Source organism: Balaenoptera musculus, chromosome 4, assembly GCF_009873245.2.
Source record: "Balaenoptera musculus isolate JJ_BM4_2016_0621 chromosome 4, mBalMus1.pri.v3, whole genome shotgun sequence".
Classification (NCBI taxonomy): domain Eukaryota; kingdom Metazoa; phylum Chordata; class Mammalia; order Artiodactyla; family Balaenopteridae; genus Balaenoptera; species Balaenoptera musculus.
This window is the reverse complement of record NC_045788.1, coordinates 72452275-72471330: the sequence shown is the minus strand read 5'-3', so window position 1 is coordinate 72471330 and position 19056 is coordinate 72452275. Positions and strand designations below refer to the sequence as shown.

Sequence of the window (19056 nt, the reverse complement as noted above, 5' to 3'; positions counted from 1 at the left end):
AAACACGATGATCCAAATCCTATGGGATGCAGCAAAAGCAGTTCTAAGAGGGAAGTTTATAGCTGTACACGCCTACCTCAAGAAACAAGAACAATCTCAAACAATCTAACCTTACACCTAAAGGAACTAAAAGAAGAACAAACAAAACCCAAAGTTAGCAGAAGGAAAGAAATCATAAAGATCAGAGCAGAAATAAATGAAATAGAAACAGAAAACAATAGCAAAAATCAATAAAACTAAAAGCTGGTTCTTTGAGAAGATAAAATCGATAAACCATTAGCCAGACTCATCAAGAAAAAGAGGGAGAGGACTCAATAAAATTAGAAATGAAAAAGGAGAAGTTACAACAGACACTGCAGAAATACAAAGCATCCTAAGAGACTACTACAGGGGCTTCCCTGGTGGCGCAGTGGTTGAGAATCTGCCTGCCACTGCAGGGGACACGGGTTCGAGCCCTTGTCTGGGAAGATCCCACATGCCGCGGAGCAAATGGGCCCGTGAGCCACAATCACTGAGCCTGCCCGTCTGGAGCCTCTGCTCCGAAACAAGAGAGGCCACGATAGTGAGAGGCCCACGCACCGCGATGAAGAGTGGCCCCCACTTGCTGCAACTAGAGAAAGCCCTCGCACAGAAACGAAGACCCAACACAGCCATAAATGAATAAGTAAATAAATAAAATTTTAAAAAAAAGAGACTACTACAAGCAATCCTATGCCAATAAAATGGACAACCTGGAAGAAATGGACAAATTCTTAGAAAGGTATAACCTTCCAAGACTGAACTAGGAAGAAATAGAAAATATGAACAGACCAATTCCAAGTAATGAAATTGAAACTGTGATTAAAAATCTTCCAACAAACAGAAGTCCAGGACCGGATGGCTTCACAGGTGAATTCTATCAAACATTTCGAGAAGAGCTAACACCCATCCTTCTCAAACTCTTCCAAAAAATTGCAGAGGAAGGAACACTCCCAAACTCATTCTATGAGGCCACCATCACCCTGATACCAAAACCAGACAAAGATACTACAAAAAAAGAAAATTACAGACCAATATCACTGATGAATATAGGTGCAAAAATCCTCAACAAAATACTAGCAAACAGAATCCAACAACACATTAAAAGGATCATATGATCAAGTGGGATTTATCCCAGGGATGCAAGGATTCTTCAGTATATGCAAATGAATCCATGTGGTGCACCGTATTAACAAATTGAAGAAGAAAAACTATATGATCATCTCAATAGATGCAGAAAAAGCTTTTGAAAAATTCAACATCCATTTATGATAAAACTCTCCAGAAAGTGGGCGTAGAGGGAACCTACCCCAACATAATAAAGGCCATATATGACAAACCCACAGCAAACGTCATTCTCAATGGTGAAAAACTGAAAGCATTTCCTCTAATATCAGGAACAAGACAAGGATGTCCACTCTCACCATTATTATTCAACATAGTTTTGGAAGTCCTAGCCACGGCATTCAGAGAAGAAAAAGAAATAAAAGGAATACAAAGTGGAAAAGAAGAAAGAAAATTGTCACTGTTTGCAGATGACATGATAATGTACATAGAGAATCCTAAAGATGCCACCAGAAAACTACTAGAGCTAATCAATGAATGTGGTAAAGTTGCAGGATACAAAATTAATACACAGAAATCTCTTGCATTCCTATACACTAATGATGAAAAATATGAAACAGAAATTAAGGAAACACTGCCATTTACCATTGCAACAAAAAGAATAAAATACCTAGGAATAAACCTACCTAGGGAGACAAAAGACCTGTATGCAGAAAACTATAAGACACTGATGAAAGAAATTAAAGATGATACCAACAGATGGAGAGATATACCATGTTCTTGGAAGAATCAATATTGTGAAAATGACTATACTACCCAAAGCAATATACAGATTCAATACAATCCCTATCAAATTACCAATGGCATTTTTTACAGAACTAGAACAAAAAATCTTTAAATTTGTATGGAGACACAAAAGACTCTGAATAGCCAAAGCAGTCTTGAGGGAAAAAAACGGAGCTGGAGGAATCAGGCTCCCTGACTTCAGACTATACTACAAAGCTACAGTAATCAAGACAATATGGTACTGGCACAAAAACAGAAATATAGATCAATGGAACAAGATAGAAAGCCAAGAGATGAACCCACGCACGTATAGTCAACTAATATATGACAAAGGAGGCAAGGATATACAATGGAGAAAATACAGTCTCTTCAATAAGTGGTGCTGGGAGAAATGGACAGCTACATGTAAAAGAATGAAATTAGAATACTCCCTAACACCATACACAAAAATAAAATGGATTAGAGGCCTATATGTAAGACCGGACACTATAAAACTCTGAGAGGAAAACATAGGAAGAACACTCTTTGACATAAATCACAGCAAGATCTTTTTTGATCCACCTCCTAGAGTAATGGAAGTAAAAACAAAAATAAACAAATGGGACCTAAGGAAACTTAAAAGCTTTTGCAAAGCAAAGGAAACTACAAACAAGACGAAAAGACACCCCTCAGAATGGGAGAAAATATTTGCAAACGAATCAACAGACAAAGGATTAATCTCCAAAATATATAAACAGCTCATGCAGCTCAACATTAAAAAAACAAACAACCCAATCCAAAAATGGGCAGAAGACCTAAATAGACATTTCTCTAAAGAAGACATACAGATGGCCAAGAAGCTCATGAAAAGCTGCTCAACATCACTAATTATTAGAGAAATGCAAATCAAAACTACAATGAGGTATCACCTCACACCAGTTAGAATGGGCATCATCAGAAAATCTACAAACAACAAATGCTGGAGAGGGTGTGGAGAAAAGGGAACCCTCTTGCACTGTTGGTGGGAATGTAAATTGATACAGCCACTATGGAGAACAGTATGGAGGTTCCTTAAAAAGCTAAAAATAGAATTACCAATGACCCAGCAATCCCACTACTGGGCATATACCCAAAGAAAAACATAATTCAAAAAGACACATGCACCCCAATGTTCATTGCAGCACTATTTACAATAGCCAGGTCATGGAAGCAACCTAAATGCCCATCAACAGACGAATGGATAAAGAAGATGTGGTACATATATACAATGGAATATTACTCAGCCATAAAAAGGAAGGAAATTGGGTCATTTGTTGAGACGTGGATGGATCTAGAGACTGTCATACAGAGTGAAGTAAGTCAGAAAGAGAAAAACAAATATCGTATATTAATGCATATATGTGGAACCTAGAAAAATGGTACAGATGAACCGGTTTGCAGGGCAGAAATAGAGACACAGATGTAGAGAACAAACGTATGGACACCACGGGGGGAAAGCCGCGGGGGGGTGGGGGTGGTGGTGTGATGAATTGGGAGATTGGGATTGGCATGTATACACTGATGTGTATAAAGTGGATGACTAATAAGAACCTGCTGTATAAAAAAAATTTTTTAAGTTAAAAAAAAAAAAAGACCCCACACTTCCACTGAAGGGGGGCCGGGTTTGATATCTGGTCAGGGAATTAAGATCCCACATGCCGTGCAATGTGGCCAAAAAAAGAAAAACCAAAAAAGCTATCATACTCAGTGGTGAAGCATTGAAAGTATTCTTTTGAGGATCAGAATAAGGGAAGGATACCCATATTCACCACTTTGATTTAAATTTTAAGTTGAAGACCCTAGTTAGTGTACTAAGAAAAAGAAAAGATGTAAGAACTGGAAAGTAAGATTTAAAAAAACCCTGTCATTGTTAGATAAGGTTGAGAATGCTGGAAACCCAAAAGAATACATGATGAATTATTAGAATTAATAAGAAATTTAGCAAGTTTGCTGGATACAAAACCAATGTGCAAAAGTCAATTCTATTGCTAAACACTAGCAACAACTAGAAAATATAATCTTAAAAGTCTACCATTTATAAGAGATAAAAAATATGGAGTACCTAGTACTAATACCAAAAAAGTATATGAACTTTATAAAGAAAATGTGAAGATTTTAAAAAATTTTATTGAAGTATAGTGGATTTACAATGTGTTAATTTCTGCTGTACAGCAAGGTGATTCAGTTATACATATATACTCTTTCATATTCTTTTCTATTATGGTTTATCACAGGATATTGAATATAGTTCCCTGTGTTATACAATAGGACCTTGTTGTTTATCCATCCTATATATAATAGTTTGCATTTGCTAATCCCAAATTTCCAATCCTTTCCTCCCCCACCCACCCCCTTGGCAACCATAAGTCTGTTCTCTGTGAGTCTGTTTCTGTTTTGTAGATATGTTCATTTCTATTTTAGATTCCACACATAATTAATATCATATGATATTTGTCTTTCTCTTTCTGACTTACTTCACTTAGTATGATAATCTCTAGGTCCATCCATGTTGCTGCAAACAGCATTATTTCATTCTTCTTTATGGCTGAGTAATGGTCCATTGTATATATATATCACATCTTCTTTATCCATTCATCTGTTGATGGACATTTAGTTTGTTTCCATGTCTTGGCTATTGTGAATAGTGCTGCTATGAACATTGGGGTGCATGTATCTTTTCGAATTATAGTTTTATCTGGATATATGCCCAGGAGTGGGATTGCTGGATCATATGGCAACTCTGTTTTTAGCTTTTTGAGGAAACTCCATACTGTTCTCCACAGTGGCTGCACCAACTTACATTCCCATCAACAGCATAGGAGGGTTCTCTTTTCTCCACAGCTTCTCCAACATTTATTATTTGTAGACTTTTTAATGATGGCCATTCTGCCTGATGTGAGGTGATACCTCATTGTAGTTTTGATTTGCATTTCCCTAATAATTAGCGATGATGACCATCTTTTCATGTGCCTGTTGGCCATCTGTATGTCTTCTTTGGAGAAATGTCTAGAAAATGTGAAGATTTTATTGAAAGATTTAAATTTTTGGATTGGGAATTGCTTTATGGATAGTTTCAATTGTGCATGTTTAAAGAAAATTAAAATTATGAAACAATTCCATTTAACCCAGATAAACATTGGTTCAAAATCCGAAATACATAGTCCCCTGAATTTTGGTATAATGAGGCACTTCCTAGGAGCCACGAAGTGGCTTGTGTACTAATCTAGCGCCTTTGAATAGTTTTTGTTTGTATGAGCCATGCAGCCAATACCCATCCATTTGCTATTCCCAGTTCTTTGGGGGAACTGTTCCCTAGAGAGCCACATCTCCTTATTGGCTGCTAACCATTCTGCCAGTCAAGAAACTTCATCAAATTCTAGAAGCTTCTTCTCACTTGTAATTGGAGTTTTGTTGTGAAAGTTAAATTTTGTGATGCCCATAAAATGTTTAGTGCATGGTAAGAGCTCAATTAATAGCTATTTACGTCTTTAAAAATCTTCTAGAGGAACTTCCCTGGTGGGCCAGTGGGTAAGACTCCATGCTCCCAATGCAGGGGGTCCGGGGTTGGATCCTGGTCAGGGAACTAGATCCCACATGCATGCCACAACTAAAAGTATGCATGCCGCAATGAAGATCCCACATGCTGCAGCAAAGACCCGGTGCAGCCAAAATAAGTAAATTTAAAAAAAAATCTTCTAGGGACTTCCCTGTTGGTCCAGTGGTAAAGAATCCGCCTTCCAATGCAGGGTACGCAGGTTCAATCCCTGGTCAGGGAACTAAGATCCCACATGCCACGGTGCAACTAGAGCCTGTGTGCCACAAACTACAGAGCCTGCGTGCCACAAACTACACAGCCCACGCGCTCTGGAGCCCGTGCACCACAACTAGAGAAGAGAAAACCCGCAGGCCACATCTAGAAAGAAGCCCATACACTATGACGAAGAGCCTGCGCGCCACAATGAAAGATCCCACATGTCTCAATGAAGATCCTGTGTGCCACAACTAAGACACAACGCAGCCAAAAATAAATAATAAATAAATCTTTTAAAAAAATCTTCTAGAGGACAAACTTAGGGCAACCAAATGATAACCGAATAAAGTATGGAAAAAAGGTTCTTCACTGAGCAATGGATCTATATAAATGTCTAAGTCTAAAGAAATGTCAGAATTATAGTTATAAACAGGAGGTATCATTTATACAGTTGGGCATTGCGGACGTGATAGAACTGAGTTTTACAAGTCACTTTTGCTTCCAAATAGGATGTAGTAGGTTGCAGCAGGACAATGTGCCTGCTACAACAACCTTAAAAAATGCAGAATAAGTTAAAAACATCATATTTTAAAATATATTAGAGGACTGTGAAATAACTAAGACTTGTTACCTTGTTTTAGGTAAACTAAAATTCCAGAGAGGGGAGGGCCCTTCTGAGATGAATTGATAATCAGTGGCTGTTTTCTTTTGTGGAAATATTTGCTGGTTCTAGTTACAGGCTGAGGATCAGTCTTAACCTAGGCAGAGGTTGTCTACTGGGGCAAAGAAAACCCAGAGGAACTTTTGGTGGTCATGTGGGACTATTGGGGCAATTTGAAAACCAGAAGAGCCTCAGTGCATGGCTGATTTTCCGCGTGGGGCATTTGCTGTGTTCAAGACCTCCTTGGGAGGCTGTGGACCTGGGCCAAAACTTTTTAAAAGTCATGGTGTTTAGGAAACCATGCCCCATTAGAGGGACTTGGCCTCCTCAAACACATGGCTACTCTCTCCCTCAAAACATTTCTCATATTTTGAAGCTGAATAGCTGGAGGTGAAAAAGCTAAGCTCAATGTCTCTAAAGAACTGAACTGAATAGTACTGTAGTATTTCAGGTCTGAGGAGATATACTCCTGAGGAACATGGATGAACCAGAAATGGAATGAGTCTAAGTAAGAAGGCAACCTTGCCAAGACCCAGCTTGATCCCTAATTAGATTGTGATGATCAGACCCTCACTCTATCAACCTAATGGAGGGAAGGGGGAACTCTCACTGGGAGATGATATCATGTGGTGGCTCACTCTACAGTTCTTTTATACACACTGTCTGGCACAGAAGAAAACATTACGAAGTCTGTGAAGAGGCAGGGAAACATAACTAATAATCAAAAGAGAAAAATGAACCATTGAACTGGACCAACAGATGATTAAAATGTTGAAGTTAGCAGACAAAGAACGAAAAACAAAAACAACAGATGAATAAGATAAAGAAAACAGAGGAAAAGATGAACAAGATGGATGAAAAGATGGAGACTTTCAATGGATAACGAATCTATTTAAAAAATTATAACAACAAATCAAATTCTAAAATTGAAAATACAATATTAAAAATTAAGAACACTGTGCACAGACTTGATAACAGACTGGAGATTATAGAAGAGAGAATTAGTAAACTCAAAAACAGGTCAATAGAAAACATTCAAACTGAAACATCAAGAGACAAAAAAAAGATGATACAAAGTGTAAAGCATATGGTGAACAAGGTCAAATAATCTTACATATGTAATTGGACTCCCAGAGGAACAGAGATAAGAGAATGGAGCAAAAACAATAGTCGAAGAGACAATGGCTGAGAATTTCCCCAGACTGATGAAAGATGTCAACCCAAAAATTAGAGAAGCTCAGGGAAACCCAGGCCAGATGAATAAAAGGAAAACCACAGTAGGGAACAAAATAGTCAAATGGCTGAAAATCAACAACAAAGAGAAAATATTAAAAAGCAGCTAGAACTTTCTCTTTGTGCAGCTGTCTCTACACTGGGGACTCTTTCCTCTGAACTCTAGCTGCTTTGGCCTTCCCAGTCTCCCTGCTTCTTCCCCTCAACACAAGGAGACCACCAGGCTCCTCCTGGTTTCCCCTACCTGTGACTGTCCTGGAGACTCTTGACAGGCAGTAAACTGGTGCATTTGGGGGGGGCTCACCCCATTTATTGTCCATCTCTCAGGGATCACCATTCTTTTTTGCCTTATGTCAAATGTTTTTTAAATGTTGTTTCAGGGACTTCCCTAGTAGTCCAGTGGCTAAGACTCCACACTCCCAATACAGGGGGCCCGGGTTCGATCTCTGGTCAGGGAACTAGATCCCACATGCCACAACTAAGAGTTCACATGCCGCAACTAAAGATCCCGCATACGCCAACTAAAAGATTCTGCATGCTCCAACTAAAAGATCCCGCATGCCGCAACGAAGATCCTGTGTGCCGCAACTAAGACCTGGTGCATCCAAATAAATAAACAGATATTAAAAAATAAATAAATGTTTCATATTTCTCGTCTGGTTTTTTAGTTGTTTCAGTTGGAAGGCTAAAATCTGATTTCTTATTCCATCTTGGCTGGAAGTGGAAATCTCAAAAAGATTTACTTTTAAACTGAGGAAATGTGCCAATCTGAGCTTAAACTTAAATTAAAACTCAATAACTACAGCAATTGTTTATAAGGAAGACCAAGAAAAGCTTTTGTTTGTAAAGGACTACTTTATCACTGACATTGGTTAGAATTTGCTGACACGTGTGATGATTAAAAGCAAACCACACTGTAGTCGGTTTTATTATTTTTTTAACCTTCTTTACAGTCAATGCACACCCTTATTGCTTGTACCTGGGGCACAAGGCTCCCAGCACCCCACCCTTGGTATTCCATAATATACATCTCCACTCTATTCCAAAAATCGAATACGGCCAAAATTGAATTCATCTTCCACAATAAATCCGGTATTATTATATTTTCTACCTGTCAGGATATCGTATTAAAATTATGTATGTCTCCCCACAATTAGACTGAGGGATTGCAAGAGAAATATTACTTCATGCTCATATTTTAAAAAAAAATGCTTGTTGAAAGAATCGTGCTTTAACATATCAGACTGACGTCACTTCCCTCTTTGTTCAGAAAGAGAATAATAGATTTATTGCACAGACTTACTAAGCACTTGTAGGCCAGTCACTATTTGGTGCTGGCTGGGGCTACAATGGTGAATAAGACCAGGTTCTGCCCTCCTGGGGAAGTGTTCTCAGTTGAGGAGAGGCGGGTCAGAGATACAGAGGCACATCGCAATGCCAAGGGGAAAGATCACTATGGAAAAAACAGGGAATAAAAGCTTGGGCCAGGCCTCAAAGTGCAGCCAGAGCAGCAATGTGGTCCTTCGCTTTTGACCAAAGGGAAACGGGATTAGTGGAGGGAGACGCCATATAGTAGCTGCGGTTTGCCTTAGCCCTATGGGGGTTAAAAACTTGAGAGCAGGCTGTAAAGAATCTCAAACCCGTTCTGCAATGTTCAGATCACAGTTTCTACAATCCTCACGCGCAAAGAGGGAAGAGCCGGGTCCGCGACCAAAGGCGGAGTCCTGACGCCAGGGGCGCCGATCTTCAGAAAGACGTCCCGGGAGGGCGGGGGAGCGTGCGCCGCCGGGAGCGGAGGGAAGGCGGGGCCACGCCCCCAGCGCCAAGCCCTCGCTCCCTCCCCCGCCCTCTGCACGCGGCGCGGGCGGGGCTGAGGCGGAAGGGCACCGAAGGAGGTGACGTTATAAGTGAGCGCCGGCTCTTCGGCAGTGGCTCCAGAGGAAGCTCGGTGGCTGTGGCCGCTGCAAGCAGGCCGGACGTCTGCTGGCTGACGGGCTTTCCCTTAAAGCTGGCGAAGGCGGGGCCGCAGTCCGAGCTGCCGCAGTATCTGGACCCACGGCGGGGCAGGTGCCGGCAGCGAGGGACGTAGGTAAGCGGGGGAGCCCGGGTGTCAAATACGGCGAATGACTGATGGACCAGGCTGGCTGGCCATTCTCGCGCCAGTGCGCGCCAGCTCAGCACCCTGGCCTGGAGGCCTCGAGCGCTGCTCTTCCCCCACCGCCGAACCACAGGCAGCGGATTTCTCCCCGGGCGCTGTTGTGCCTTTCCGGGGGCGGGGAAGGAGCTCCTCCCGAGGGACCAGTGTCCCCTTTTTCTCGCCAGTCCGAGCTGTACGACGCAGAAGCGGAGAGGGCTAGCGCCCCCGGCCGCTGCTCCTGAAGCCGGGGGAATCTTTGAGCGGAAGAGCTGCTGGTAGAGGTCCTCCAGCTCCTGCCGTCTTGGGTTTTATTTGTTCGGACAATTCTGCTTCCTTCTTGCCTTTGGTTCCATCCTCACACTCCTGGGACCCTCTTCTAGTGAACGGGTATGGCACAATTGAACATTTGTGCGGTGGGAAGCCTGTTTTTCCCTTCTGTTTATGCTAGGCAGTATCAACCCCCGTTCCTGTGTATGACCACTCTTTTGGGGGAGGACGGGTTCGGAGAGGATGTCGGAGATAAGGGTTTTGGACTTGGAGTTCGAAAAGCTGGAGTTCGAAAAGCTGAATTGAAATCCTGGCCTGCCACTTGGTGGTGGCTTTAATCTTGTGTAGACATTTTTAACCCATGTAAAGTGGAACTTTCTTATACCTATATCAATTAGTTGGGAGAATTAAATGAAATGAAGAAAACAGAACGTTAATCATGAAATATTTTGGGAATCAGGTTAAAGTCGGTTTAAGAATACCCAGGACGCTTAAATGGTAGGTTCTTAATTATGTCTCTTACCCAGAATAACTACGCTTGGTATGGAGAAGGGTGCCGGAAGAGATCCTAGGATCTTGTGGTTAAAACCTAACTGCAGTCTCTTCTTTGGGTCGGGCAGCATTAGAAAGAAATCAGTTCCTCCTAGTCACCCAGAGGTCTCATGCTTATTGATTACACATTATTGGTGTATGAGGGATGACCTAAATCAGTTTTGCTTCTTGCTCAGTATGTCTAGTGGGCCCTTTCTAGGAGAAAAGCTGGGAGGGGTTTCATTCACACCTTGGCCCACTTTAGAAGGAATTCTTTGCACGTTTCTGAGGACTCCTCCCTCTGCCTCTAAAGCATTTCATGTTAATTGAAAATGTTCAGAGAATAAATGTAGGGACTTGAATCCTTTGAGTGGCTGAACATTACAGTTCTAAGTTAATATGAGGAAATACCTTTCTCTGTATTGGTGAGAGAAGACCATTCCCTGCTCCGAAGTTTAAATAGACCCTAAGAGAAGTGTTTGGGGAGGAGAGAAGGGAGGTGCAATCAGTGACTTGAGTGAGTAGCACCTGTTCTTACAGTTGCTTGGTGAGACGAATTAAGGATACCTCATTGGAGTGTGATGATGCTCAGTGAAGCATGATGAAGTGCAATCTTCAGTTCCTTTGACACAGAATTGTCAATTTGGAATTTTAAGTCATGGATACGGAAGGGACCTTGAGGGTCATCTAATCCAGTGGTTCCAAAACCTGCAAGGACATCAGAATCAGTTGGGGAATTAAAACAAAACCCTAGATGCCCAGACACTACCTTAATAGATCTGAAATGGGACCCGGGTGTTAGCGATTTTTAAAAAGCTTTTCAGGTGATATTCACTGTTTGAAAACGCAGATTTTAGTTTATAAACAGGCTCAGAGAGGTGAAGTGTCAATTAGTTTGTTGCCTATGCCTTTAAAATTTTTTTCTCTTTTTCTTCCTTTCCTTAACAAATAACCTTACTTGAATCAATAGTACTATTTCAGGTTTTGTAGCTCTGAGAGCACAGAAGGGGAAAAAAGTCATTTGTCAGTAGCTCTGTGTAATTCTGTTTTCATAGTTCCCTATGCAATTAGACTCCTTAATGCTCTTTGATGAAAGTATTAGATTTTACAGTAAAATATTTTACTAAATGTTGCTTAGGTTTTTTTGTTGTTGTTGGCAGAATTATATAAAGACCATATCACTTTATAAATCAGTGTTTCTTAGTAGACTTTTATGCCAAGCCTTCATAAACCATGGAAGAATTCCAGTTAAAGAATATTTTTGCTTTTGTTCTGGCTTGTCATAAACCCACTGTACTGTCCACAGGTTTCTCTCTACCACCATCCTCCACAATCCTGGTATGCATGATGTCTTACTTTGTATCACTAGCCAGCTTCCTATGGAACTCAATTTGAGAACTGTTAGAGAAGTCCTATAACGTCTCTTATTACCTTACAAACACCTGATTTAACCAGAGGCTCTTGGTATTGCCTTAAGCTTGTCCTTGAATTTTTAGTCCCTTTTTCCTTTTTGGTTAATTGTACCGTGCCACTGATTTAAAGAATTTGATAGATATCTAGAAAGGATCAACTGATAAGGAAGTAACAGTGCCTCATATGTATTTTTCTTGCCCATTATAGTGAAAATGTCGTGACTTTTTTTGGGGGGGGGTGGTTAATATTTTCAGCATTCTTAAGGTAATAGATTATCAGGCAGAGTTGAACTTTCTCTTTTGGGGAGATATATTCATTAGCAAATTATCCTTTGAATAAGAATCACTGAAACGATGAAAAGGTTGTGTTAGTAATAGAGCCAGAAATGGACCCTACATCACAAATCCTCTAAAGGAAGATGCTGAATTATTTTCTTTTTAAAAATAACCCTGTTTATAGCATGTTAACTTCCTACAACCAGATGACGCAGAGCATTCTGAATTCACTGATTAACAAAGCCATGTTAACAGAGAGGTAATCTATAAATTCAGAATCTAGAGAGACATATGGTATGTGTTTAAGATGAAAAACCAAGTCACTGAGTCTCTAATTTTTTTTTTTTTTTTTTGGCCAAGCCATGCGACATGTGGGATCATAGTTCCCTGACCAGGGATTGAACCCGAGCCCCCTGCATTGGAAGCGTGGAGTCTTAACCACTGGACCACCAGAGAAGTCCCTCTAAATTTTTAAGTTTTGTGTCTGAAATACCTTAATTCTGAAGCCTAAAAATTGTTGAATTTCAGATTCTGACAGAATACACTTTTCAAGTAGAGGTATTGAGAAAGGATAAATGGGAACCCAGGGTTCACAATTTTAATGTAAACTGATATTACGGGTTTAACGTAGAAACAAAGGCGGGGGGGGCGGGTAGTGACAACTTGAAGACCCAGTGAGAAGTGGAGTTTAGAAGTCACTTGCTGGTCCTTGAGGCAGTCTTCTCTGTCTGTAAGGACTTGAGACCAAAATCGGATATTTAACTTAATCTACTTTATATGTGGTAGCTGAATGTACCTATCATCAGTAGGTACCATAAATGGACAAGTCTCCAATTCTCAATCTGGACCTTTTTATGGTTCATTCATGTCCTCTGATGCCAATGGGCAATATTTTTTATTTTTGTTTTGTTTTTAATCTTGTTTCCTACTACAAACCATTCATTCTGTCTCATTTTTTGCGGGGCGGATAACCTCTCCCCTGTTTATTCACTGCACAGCAGCTATTCTCATTACTGTCTTATTACCTACAGGAGAAAGAACTTTTTCATAGTGATGCTTGAGTTAATCTGTACAGTGGTTGCACTGCAAACTTTTACTCAAGTAAATATTGGACCCCTCAAGGATTGTTCAGACTTCAGGCTGTCCTAGGGTCAGTGAGTATCTAATAAGAGTTGAAAGCTCACTTCTGTTTCCCTTGTGTGTGTGTTTTATCTTTTTTTTAAAATCCATATTTGCTATGCTCTTTATTTTATTATTATTATGACTTTTTGACCACACCCCATGGCTTATGGGATCTTAGTTCCCCTACCAGGGATTGAACCTTGGCCCTCAGCAGTGAAAGCGTGGAGTCCCAAACACTGGACCACCAAGGAATTCCCTATTTTATCTTTGAAGGAATGTTGGTATTTGGTGAACACACAACAGTATGGCCGAGAATACAGGGGCAAAAATGTTAAGGGACCCCATGTGGAGGTTGCTTTTAATTTTAATTACATGTACTCTGAGTTCATGCTTGGGATATGTTGATTTTAGGGTACTCTGGCTAGACTCTTATTGGAGAACCTTCAACAGTATTATCTTTTTTTTTTTTTTAATTTTTAAAATTTATTTATTTATTTTTATTTTTTTTGGCTGTGTTGGGTCTTCGTTTCTGTGCGAGGGCTTTCTCTAGTTGCGGCAAGCGGGGGCCACTCCTCATCGCGGTGCGCGGGCCTTTCACCGTCGCGGCCTCTCTTGTTGCGGAGCACAGGCTCCAGACGCGCAGGCTCAGTAGTTGTGGCTCACGGGCCTAGTTGCTCCGCGGCATGTGGGATCTTCCCAGACCAGGGCTCGAACCCGTGTCCCCTGCATTGGCAGGCAGATTCTCAACCACTGCGCCACCAGGGAAACCCAACAGTATTATCTTTTTCTTTTTTCTTTGGCTAGGTAGATTTCCCAAAGAAGAATCTTCAGATCTTCTGCTTGGAGCTTATAAGCTGGGCTGTCAACAGTCTTGTAGCTAAACTGGGGGAAATGGTAGAGATCTTAGCATTCAGTATGTAAACACTCATGTTCATTTAACTCAGCTATTTTCAGTATGATACCCTCATTCTCAACTGCACCAGAAGTTTTCCAGTCCAGGAATCCTTTGTTTTTCCTTTAGGGCTGCATTATCCAATGTGGTAGCCACTAGCCACATGTAGCAACTTAAATTTAAATAATTAAAATTAAATATTTCGTTCCTCAGTTGCACTACACACATTTCAAGTGGTCAGTAACCACATGTTTCCAGAGACTTCCATATGGGACAGGGCAGATATAGAATATTTCTATCATTGCAGAACTATTGGCCAGTGCTGTTCTAGTCTAGAAAATAACACTCCAGGCTTCTGCAAGGATCAAGGAGGGGCAGTTGGCTGGTTTTTGTGGCGAGTAGGAGGGTATCTAAATGATTTGATCTATCCTCTTGTTTTTAGCACCATGTTCACACCCCACTTACAGAACCTCCTGCTGCCAATTCCTGACCTGTTTTGAGGCACTGTTGTATAAATTGGATTGCTTTCCTTCTTGCAAGCTTGACATTTAACTTTCTTTTTTAATTAATTAATTAATTAATTTTTGGCTGCATTGGGTCTTTGTTGCTGCGTGCGGGCTTTCTCTAGTTGCAGCGAGCAGGGGCTACTCTGTTGCGGTGCACGGACTTCTTATTGCAGTGGCTTCTCTTGTTGCAGAGCCCGGGCTCTAGGCGCGTGGGCTTCAGTGGTTGTGGCATGCGGGCTCAGTAGTTGTGGCTCGCGGGCTTAGTTGCTCCACGGCATGTGGGATCTTCCTGGACCAGGGCTTGAACCCGTGTCCCCTGCGTTGGCAGGCGGATTCTTAACCACTGCGCCACCAGGGAAGCCCTGATTTTTATATTATTAATTTATTTGGGAGGCACGAAAGGGCAGATACATGTATATTTTCTTATTTTTTCTTTTATGAAAGGTGGCTATATATAATATAGTAAAGAATTAACCTTGCACAAAAAGAACGCCTTTGTCCTTGGCTTTTAGGAGGTAATCTCTAAATACTTGGAATGTTATGTCTGATTGGAGTGTCTTTATTTGCCTGGGGGCCTTGGGTCACTGATAATCTAGCAATATGATTTAGGATGGGGATTGGCCACGCCAGAAAAACCAAGAGTGTGATTTAGGGTAATGACTTTGATATCAGTGGATCTCCAGAGGGGTTGAAGACTGAGCTCAGTCATGTGTTATGCCTATGAACCCCCATAAAAACTCTGGACATCAAGGCTTAGGTGAGCTTCACTGGCTGGCAGTTCTTGTCACACTTTGTCACACATTGGTCCTGGGAAAGTAATGCTGTCTCTACTCCATGGGGAGAGGACAACTGGAAGCGCCTCATTTGTTACTTCCCCTGGACTCTGCACTATGTAGTTCTTCACTTGGATGATTTTAATCCACATTCTTCAGCTGTAGTAAGCCATAACTATTAACAGTTTTCAGTGAGTTCTGTGAGTCCTTCTGACAAAGTATCAGACCTGAGGGTGGTTTTGGAAACTCCCTGAACTTTCAGTTGTTGTCAGAAGTGAAGGTGATCTTGTGTGGACTGTTCTCCCTAACTGTACACGTGGCTAAACTATTGCAGTGGCATACCATTGATACTCATTTGAACTCTGTTTTTTTCATTTAAACCAGAAATTACTCCATGTTAGTTCATAGACCTTATCCTTATTCTGTTATAGCTTCATTCATTGTGCGGATGAACCATAGTTTATGCAACCACTGCCCTATGTATGGGCATTTAGTTTGTTTCCAGTATTTTGCAATTACAGTGTTGCAGTGAATAACCATGTACTATGTATTTTCATTATTATTGGAGATGTATCTTCAGGGTAAATTCCTAAAAGTGGAGTTGTTGGATTAAAAGGTGAATACTTGTATGGTTTTGTTAGATATTACCAAATTCCCCTCCAAAATGACTTTATCAGTTTGTATTCCCACCAACCAGCAAAGTATGAAAGTTTTTTTCTCCCACCAGCAAAACATGTTGCTATAACTTTTGCCAAATTTCTTTGAGGTAAAATTGACATATAATATTATATTAGTTTCAGGTGTACAACATAATGGTTTAACATTTGTATACACTGCAAAATAATTACAATAAGTCTAGTAAAATCCGTCACCATACATAGCTCCCCACCCCCCCAAATTTTTTTTCTTGTGATGAGGGCTTTACTTTTAGCGGCTTTCAAATATGCAATACAGTATTATTAACTATAGTCACCATGCTGTACAGTACATCGCCATGAATGACTTGTTTATATGTTTATTTATGGAGGTTTGTACCTTTGACTCCTTTCACCCATTTTGCCTATCTCCCAAGCCCCCTTGACAATTTTTTAATGAATGAAGTTGAACATCTTTACTTATGTTTAAGGGCCATTTAAAAATCTTTATTTGTGAATTGTTTCATTATGTCTTTTTCCCATTTTTCCATCAGCCTTTTCCTTTATCCCTCAATTTAAGATATTAAATATTAGTAATATTAGCCCTTTACTTTCTGTTGAGTTTTTCATTTTTTCTATTTTAAGTGTCCTAAGCTCCTTTATTTTTTTAGCTGTTCCTTTAAAAAAAAAAATCCCATTCTTTTTTTCCCCAGTGGATGTAATATTTTCTTCTTTGAGGATAGCGTTGGGGTTTGTTTTCTTCTCTCTTTTTAAAAAAAAATTGTGGTAAAATATACATAACATAAAATTTACCATTTAAATCATTTTTAGGTATACAGTTCAGTGGCATTAAATACATTCATATTGCTGTGCAAGCATCACCACCATCCATCCTGAGACCCATTTTAATTTTCCTGAACTGAAGCTCTTCACATTAAACAATAACTTCCCTTCTCTCCCCTCCTCAGGTTTTTTTTTTTTTTTTAATTTTACTTATTTATTTATGGCTGTGTTGGGTCTTCGTTTCTGTGCGAGGGCTTTCTCTAGTTGTGGCAAGCGGGGGCCACTCTTCATCGTGGTGCACAGGCCCCTCACTATCGCGGCCTCTCTTTTGCGGAGCACAGGCACCAGACGCGCAGGCTCAGCAATTGTGGCTCACGGACCCAGTTGCCCCGCAGCATGTGGGATCTTCCCAGACCAGGGCTCGAACCCGTGTCCCCTGCATTGGCAGGCAGACTCTCAACCACTGCGCCACCAGGGAAGCCCCCTCCTCAGGTTTTTTAAGTTCTCTAAATACGCTTTTGCTTTTATCTGTTTGTTTGGTCTACTTTTTATCCCTGGAAGTGTAGTGATTCTTAGTTATGCTGTCATTTGACCACTAAGAAGTTGCTTGGAGGTTCTGAGCTTGTGGTGGGACTTGTCAGTTGTGGGGTGCACTGTGGGCCATGCTGGGCCATTCTGTGGGGGCATACCTGTACTTACGTATATTCTTGTGGATTAATCAGTTTCTCTGAAGAAGAATCTTCCAACCTCCTGCTTGGACGGGTAAGACAGACTGCCAGCGTTTTGGGAGATGAGTGAGAAAGTGTTGCGGGGTCTTATATTCAATATATAGTTCCATCTTCAAACTGTTCCTGGGATCCCCTTGTCTGCAGAACTTCCTTTCTGAAGGAGAAACTTCTAATCTTGGGTAGGGGAGGGACAGTCACCTGCTATGCAGAGTTGGGAATGGATTTGGGGGTTTCATTGCTTCTTAAACTTTGGGGTAATTGGGCCTGTGTAGTTGTGGCATCCCCAAATATCAGTATCTGTTGGTCTTTTTGAATGATCTATCCCTACCCCACCCCTTGCCCACCCCCAGAACTGACCTCCTCCTTGGGGGTATAAACTTTTCTGGGAGCTGAGTGGGGAAAGAGGTTGGGGAGGAATTCCCTATGTAAACTGATTTATCCTCCTGTTTGTACCCCTGCCCTCAGCTGTACATGATGTGCCTGACTGTTCTAGTTCATTTTCTTGAGAAAGTGAAACTTTGATAATTTGCCATGGTAGGAGAAGGGATCTTGGAGTCTAATTGCTTCTTATTCAGACTTTCAACCAGTCCTTCCTTTTTCAGCTCTCCTCCATTCCCTGACCTTCATAGGTATTGTTGCTCTTGGTTCCTGAGCCTTTCTGAGGCCCTGTAACTTGCTCCTTGGCTTCCCCTACTGCTGGCTTAGATTTCAGCTCTTTTAGCTGGCTAAGTCTGTTATCACTCGTTCATCTGCTTTCTTCTTTCAGCAGTTTTATTGCTCTTGTCTCCTTTTTTGTTGTCATTGTCCTTGAGAGGTTTTGCCTTTTTTAAAACTCCATTTCTGTCATCTTAATGGAATTTGGAAAGGAAGCAGAAGTAAACATGTGTTCAGTCGTCTTCTCCCCCCCGCCCGGCCCCCAGAGAAAACTGATGCACAGAAAAGTAATACAGCTTTTCGTAGTAAGTTATTAGCATGCTGAAATTAGGATATTGATTTTTTGATTCTTCTGTTCCACCTGCAGTGGCTGGTGCCTTTCTTTCTAGGCTAAAGAGCCTTCAGTAATGTTAGATCTTATTAAGTCTGAGGGGAAGTCATGTTTGTTTGTTTTTAATATTTATTTATTTGGCTGTGCTGGGTCTTAGTTGCAGCATGCGGGATCTTCTTTGCAGCCTGCGGGCTCTTAGTTGCAGCATGTGGGATCTAGTTCCCTTACCAGGGAACGAACCTGGTCCCCCTGCATTGGGAGTGCAGAGTCTTAACCACTGGACAACCAGGGAAGTCCCAAATCATGTTTGGTTTTTACTATCATTTTCATCTACCCTTTCCTGTAAGTGTGTTCCTAAAGTTCACACACACACACACACACACACACACACGTGTTGGTTCTTTTTTCTTATACTTACTTGAGAGCCAGAACCATAACTGGTTGAGAGCACCTGATAGAGTCCTGTCTCCTCATAGT

The 19056-nt window shown here is 41.0% G+C and overlaps 1 protein-coding gene across 10 annotated transcripts in view; it reads left to right on the top strand.

Moving 5' to 3' along the window:
• Positions 1–9429: 9429 nt before the first annotated feature.
• The window catches only part of SENP5 (SUMO specific peptidase 5), a 50126-nt gene continuing 40499 nt past the window's right edge, over positions 9430–19056 (top strand). For 7 of the 10 annotated variants that reach the window (XM_036849890.1, XM_036849889.1, XM_036849892.1 and 4 more), the window contains exon 1: positions 9457–9621. The gene's annotated coding sequence lies outside the window, so the exon portion shown is untranslated. Of the gene's footprint in view, positions 9622–19056 lie in introns of all 10 variants that reach the window. The other 3 variants (XM_036849880.1, XM_036849891.1, XM_036849883.1) reach the window with 3 other exon arrangements.